General features: G+C 39.1%; 1 pseudogene across 1 annotated transcript; it reads right to left on the reverse strand.

Moving 5' to 3' along the window:
* Positions 1–4,223: 4,223 nt before the first annotated feature.
* LOC307049722 (HIG1 domain family member 2A-like) lies at positions 4,224–4,543 on the reverse strand (annotated as a pseudogene). The gene has a single exon. The product of its transcript is annotated as an HIG1 domain family member 2A-like (transcript).
* Between the last annotated feature and the right edge of the window lie 2,589 nt (positions 4,544–7,132).

The raw sequence follows: 7,132 nt of genomic DNA on the forward strand, positions 1-7,132 counted from the left end.
CCTATTTATTTTTGGACCAGTGTAAGAGTTTAAATTGTAGTAGTGTTAAAATATGTCTATATTGCCCAATTACACTATTAGTTGGAAGAACTATGTCAATGGTTGTGTATCTGAGAGAGCACTAGGAATGGAAAAAAAGCTACTCCTCATGTCCCAGTTGCTCTAAATGCACAATAAGCTCCTTGAAGGAAGCCACTAGATTTTATATGTGTTTGGACTCTGTCCGTAGGGTCAAGCAAAATGCTATCTATACTGTGCAAGCTCAAATGATATTGTCTACTGTCTGCCTGGTCAGATACCAGCAGGAGAATTGATTTCAGCAGCCATTTCCAGAGAGTGTATCAAAGTTCTGCTTTCAAAGCTTGCCAAGGCAATGAAGAGTGGACACATGGAACCAAAGGCTTCTGGCTTTTTGTCTGTCTGGTCATACTTTCTTCTCTGTGAGAGGCATCTACTGTTCTTCTGTGCTAAGCTATTAAGTAAGGAAACTGATGAGATTTTCCTTTTACTTTCTTTGAATGTAGGATGGGTTATAAATATGTCCACATGAGCTATGGATAAAGTATGGCAGGAGACGTTAGAATGAAGCATAATTGGATTGATGGGAGCTTTGTGATGCATTTTAAAGTTTTACCTGTGGAGTCACAAGTAGAGCCCTCTTTAAACTTCTAGTAATTAGAAACAGTGATAGCTATCAAACAAGTATTAATTAGAAACGACCCTGAGAAATCATCTAGTTCAACTCCTTTATAGAGTAAGGAGAAAGAGAGAGATCCAAAGAAGCTAAGATCTGTTTTCATGGTTGCACAGTTAATTAATTAGTACAGATATCTTGTAACTCCTCTTTCAGTCCTCTTCTTATAGTACCCTGACTTCATTAGTTAAAATGACAGTGACAATTGGAGCAATCCCAGAACCTCTAAAACTTATCTTTCTATATAACACATAGGTGGAGAACTTGTATTTGGAAAATTCCTGGTGAATTGCAATGGGCCTCTTAAGAATTTTCCCATTTTTAATCTCTCTCCCCAATCCCAAGAAACTAGGCCATAGAATCATCAATTCACTGGAATTTAATAGTTTTTCTTTTTTCTTGTGCTTTGAGAGCAGAATCTCTTAAAACCCAACTCCAAACTCAGGCATGTGATGTGCTTTCTGATGTCACTTTTAACACAAAAGCCAAAAGTTACCAAACCATCTCAGAATTATTGCCTTTGATACAGTGTTATAATACAGTGTTTTCACTCCCAACACTGTGAATCATATGTACTTTCATCCATTACCTGAAACTTTATTTTTAACATTTCCATCCTTCATGATAAGAAGAAACAGTTGTTTAAGTTAAAAAGTAAAATGCAAATATGAGTCAAGAAAAATCCATATGATTTTGAAGTGGGCAGGGGAGTATTGGAATCCATTTTTTTCTTGTTTATTCTCAAGAGTGATCACTTTTTCAGGATACCGAAAACCCCCCTCAGAAAGCAAATAGCAAAAGCATGTCTAATTCATGGACCATAACCATCATATAATTTAAATTAACAACGCCATTACTGAGTAAAGAAACAGGCTCTGCGTTATCTAGCTGTGTATGTCCAACCTTCTGTTATCATGAAATCAGATATTAGATTTTCTTTTTGAGAAGATTTTTTTGTGCTAAATTGCTTGGTGAAGATTTGTTTTTGTGTTTCTCATAAAGAAATTCAGCGAGTTAGAATGTTCCATGGATAAATGGGGAGCTTAGGTCTCCAAAGGTCTCTTCTTTATTTTTTTAGTATTAATGAAAGAAATCAAAGGAGGTCATAAAGACAACTCTTATTATCAGAATGTTCTTCATGATTTTGAACATACTAGAGAAAGAATTCTTGATGTGGCAACATCAAAGCTTAAACTAGTAGGACTCATTGTATTGGCTAGAAGATGATACAATTCCTTTTTCTCTTTAGAAAAGGAAAGCTTTGACTATTGCCTAATGGGTTGTATAAATGCTGTCTTTTGTGCTTTGAGTGTGTTATTGCATCTGCATTTTATGAAAAACTCATATTTTGGGTTTCACAGATGGACTCATTTGAATTAGGTATGCTGAAAAGAGTTTTTCCAAATTGTATTATGTAAAAGGCTAATGCAGCAGACTTGACTCAAAATTTTCTGGAACAATTAGGCCCAAAGATTCTTAGGATGAAGAAATAGTGGTGAAGAACACCCAGAGCTCCCTCAGGTGGGAGGGGCAGAGTCCTTCCAGGAAAGGCATGGTTCTTACCTCAAAATAGGTCCATGGGGCTTCCCTGGTGGCGCAGTGGTTGCGAGTCCGCCTGCCGATGCAGGGGACGCGGGTTCGTGCCCCGGTCTGGGAGGATCACACATGCCGCGGAGCGGCTGGGCCCGTGAGCCATGGCCGCTGAGCCTGCGCATCCGGAGCCTGTGCTCCGCAACGGGAGAGGCCACAGCAGTGAGAGGCCCGCGTACCACAAAAAAAAACAACAAAAAAAATAGGTCCATGAAAAAAGCCCATTGTCTTTCTCACTGACTGACCCAAATTTCTCCGTGCAAAGCAAATAGCTTATGAAATTTGCTTTTAATTTTCAAATGAAATGCATTTGAGTCAGCATCCCAACATACCGAAAAACAGAAAGGAGTTTCATGACATTGAGTGCACTTAGTGCACATTTGCTGCAAAAATTTCATGGAATGGTGTCAATTGCTTCAGAAGAGAAACAGTTTTAAAGAAGAAAAAAGACCCTCAGATATTTTTAGGACTTCCTTTAAAAAGTATGTGGAAAAGTAGACAAAGTGACCCTAGGATCCTGGTGAAAATTTGTCTTTAAAAGTAGATGTCAAAACTTCTTAGCTTTCTTCTGTTTTTTCACTTGGAAGAGTATAATTCTTGTTGTAGTACACAATTCCTGTGAACATATATTTGAAAGAAACATAAAATCTTTGAGGAAGCAATGTACTCAGAAAGGAAAAAGTATGGGGGGGGGCGGGTATTGGGTGGATGGGATGAGGGAGGAAAGAAAAGCTGAATGGGGTAAAAAGAATAGTTTCTAATATACCTCAAGATCCAACTTAAAAAGCAGTTTAGGAAAAAAATAATTAAGAATTGGTCATTTTTTAGACTATTTTTTTCTATTCTGGGCAAGAGAAGTAATGGGAACATGGGATATTATGATTATTTCTTTCTTCCTCTCTCCAACCTGGCCCCTATCTGCCCTTCCTCCCCCCCTTCCTTCCTTCCTTCCTTTCTTCCTTCCCTCCTTTCCTCCTTCCCTCTTTTCCCTTTTTCTACCATAACAAACTGAGGAAAGGACATCATCAAGGAAGGGCATATAGGTGGACCTATGAAAAGCAAATTGAGTTACAGTTGCTCTTTGGTATTAAGAAAGAGGTGCTTAGCCTGAAGACCCCTCAGCAATCTAAGGTTGAGATTTTGGTGGTTTATGAATTCCCAAAATTGTCAACATGTGCCTATTTTCATTTTTTTTTTTTAATTTTTTATTTTTTATTTTTTTATTTTTGGCTGTGTTGGGTCTTCGTTTCTGTGCGAGGGCTTTCTCTAGTTGTGGCAAGTGGGGGCCACTCTTCATCGCGGTGCACAGGCCTCTCACTATCGCGGCCTCTCTTGTTGCGGAGCACAGGCTCCAGACACGCAGGCTCAGTAGTTGTGGCTCACGGGCCTAGTTGCTCTGCGGCATGTGGGATCTTCCCAGACCAGGGCTCGAACCCGTGTCCTCTGCATTAGCAGGCAGATTCTCAACCACTGCGCCACCAGGGAAGCCCCCTATTTTCATTTTTTAAGGGATAGAGTGAGCTCTCATCTTTCCTCAGATTCTCCAGAGGTTCCATGGCCTAGAAAAGTGTAAGAACCACTGATATACAGCATTTGAAGCAAAAGCAATAGTTAGACACTATTATAATTTTTAAATGTTATTTTGGTATACTATGGTTTTCTTTCTTTTTTTCCTTTTTTTTTTTTTTTACAAGTGGATCAGAGTTAATTAAGTAGGGAGTGGAGAAGGTGCAGCACAACTAAAAGTATGCAACACTCAAACTGAACCGAACCTGAGATTCCTGGAAAAAATCTGTCGGTTACACAATTGGCTACTTCTGACACCACTTATACAGGGGCTTGTCAGGGTAGATGAGGGAATAATGCCAGTGGTAGGACCGGTGGTTGCTCCTGGAGCTGGGAACGATCTCTGCGGAGCTTTCAAGGCCAGGCCACCGACTCAGGGTCGAGATTTCAGAGTGGATGCAACCAGACCCGCCAGGATGGCTACGACCATGAAGCCCTGGGGGCAATTCGGGTGGGCATCATGAGCTGGGAGTGCTGGCTCTGACCCTGGTGGAAGCAGTAGAGGCCGTAGGTAAGGGCGGCCGCTGTGCCCAGGCAGCCTATAGGTACCATTGGGTTCTCACGGGTCTTGCGAAGAAACATTTCCTTGAAGCTTTCTGAAGTGCTGTGTACACTGGGGCTCAAGCCCTCAATGACTGGGGGCTGCGATGGTTCAAAGGGTGCCTCCGGAGTGACAGGGCCAGGAGTCGCCATGTTTCAGGGTACAGCAGTAGGAGAAAATCAGGACGCTAATATGGTTTTCTTAATACACATCTTTTTCAGTAAATTTTAGGTTGTGATTTTTTTTCCAGTTTGTTGTTTGTCCTTTTTTTTAATTGTGATTTTTTCGTGTATACTAGTAAAAGAGGATTTGTTTTCTACTTGAAATTTTGCATCTCAATAAAATTAATGCACAAAATTTGTGGGAGACACAGAAATTGCATAGAGTAAATGATCTCCTCCAAAGTATTTTTTACCTCCAAAGGGAAAGATAGTAACTTCAAGGTGGAGAAACCCAGCAGACACCACTTAGCCAAGTGATCAAGATTAACATCACTAGTAATGAAACATTATTACACTGTTAATCCTTTGATAAGATTCCTTGAGAAGGCAATAGCATAGTTTCTGTGATATTCTTGCCGAAAATACAGAACCTTATTCCAATCAAGAGAAAAAAATCAGAGGAACCCAAGCTGAGAGACATTCTACCAAATAACTGGCCAATAATCTTCAAAAATGTCAACATCATGAGAGACATGGAAAACTGAGGAGCTATTATGCATCAGAGGAGACTGGGGAGGTATAACAACTAAATGCAAGGTGGAATCCTGGTAGGGTACTGGAACAGGAAAAAATGTTAGTGAAAAAAACTGGTGAAATTTTAATAAGGTCTATAATTTAGTCAACAAACCTGTACCAAGGTTGATTTATTAGCTTTGGTAATTGTACTATGGTTATGTAAGATGTTAACAAAAGGGCAACTGAGTAAGGAAAGTGTATACAGGAACTCTCTGTAAGCCTGAATTACTAAGTCTTCTATAAGTCTAAATTGAGTTCAAAAGTAAAATAAGAAGAGAGAGAGAGAGACAATGGATCCTCAATGACATCCTCTTAACATTTGGGTCCAGCTCTGCCCGAAGTCTGAGAATTTTCTCCTAACATTGTAGTTAAGTGAGATAATACACGCCCCTTTATCTTAAAAAGATTTAAGCAAAATAAAATTCTCTATCTTAACTTTGTTACTCTGGACAACTTGAGCCCAAGAATATATAATGTCCTGAAAAAATGTTGTTGCTTTAATCTTTCCTCCTTTTTTGATTTTGTTGGATTTTGATACCAGCTTCCTGACTCTAGAGTGCTTTATTCGTGACCTTGAGCACAGATCATATCTTTGTGTGACTTCTAGACATGGGTCACTGACATAAAGTGCCTGGCTATTTCTTTTCATAACTTCCATAATTATTAGAATATCAATTATGAGTCGACATTAAATATGAATACATTGCCTTTTTTCTTTCTCATAAGTTTTGTAGACCTCTTCTTAGTGGTAATACTATATTATATACTACCAGATATCTAATAACTATCTGTGCAGGAGAATGTATAGCTATCTTACACTGTGTTCCTCTATCTTTCATTGATTTAAATACTTGAGTGACTACTATGTGTCCTAAAGTATTTTTCAGCAGAGAATAATACAGGTAGATTCTCACCCTCCTATCTGTATTCCTACCCACAGGAAGGAGGAAAGAGGGAATGCAGGATAAGTGGCTTTGCCTTTTAGGAATCACTTGGAGGTTGCATCCACATCAGTTCTGTTGGCTTCTCTTAGCCCAGACATCGTCACACGGACTCACCTCCTTTGTGCCAAAAGGAAGCAGAGAGATCAATTCTCCTGCTGAGCAACCTTGTACTCCCTAAAACTTGTGATGGTGGGGACTATTATTTTAAAGAAGATGGAGAGAATGGGAAGATCTCTGCCACAATGGATTTTAAATGCAGGAGTCATATATTCAGATCTGTGTCTTTAAAAGTTCACTTTAATAGCTTTGTGAACAACAGAGCTTAGTGGAGGCAAAAGTGGAATTGAGGAGACCAGTTAGGAGGCTACTTGCAGTTCAGATGGCAGGTGATGGTGGCTACTCGGTGTTGGCAGGGTAAGTGTTCAGTTTTTAACCACTAACTCTGTGAATTTTCACTTGGATAATGAAATCATTGTAAAACTTAGAACATTTATTATAATTATGATCATCTTCACATAATTATTTTCTCCACCTGGAAGTTGATCACATTATTATTATATACAATGATTTTACAAGTAAATGTAATAAATAAATGCTTTATTTTGGCCACCAAGCTAATGGTTCTTATTTACTCTACAACATGACATTAGCTGGGAGATGAGTTAGGAACTTTTTGTGATAGTCCAAGTCAGAGATAATAGTGGCTTAGACTATGGTTGAAGACAGGCAGATGGAGAAAAGAGGAAAATTTCAACAGAACTGGCAAGTAGAATGTGAGAGAAGGGAGAGAAAGAGAAATTAAGCACAGCTCATAGGTGTTCTGCCTTGATCAAATTGGTGAACATTGTTGCCATTTACTGAGCTGGAGAAGTTTGTAAAGAAATGAGTTGCCAGGGGCCAATGAGAGTCAAGACTTCTTTTTCAGTTATGTTAGGTTTGAGATCCAAATGGAAAACAAAATGGATGTCTAATAGGTGATTAAATATAGATGCTTGGGGCTTAGGTGTCAGGTCAGGGGAAAGATAATCTATAAACTGACTGGGAGTTTCTGCTACAAAGA

The sequence above is a fragment of the Hyperoodon ampullatus genome (assembly GCF_949752795.1).
Source record: "Hyperoodon ampullatus genome assembly, chromosome: 1".
Classification (NCBI taxonomy): domain Eukaryota; kingdom Metazoa; phylum Chordata; class Mammalia; order Artiodactyla; family Ziphiidae; genus Hyperoodon; species Hyperoodon ampullatus.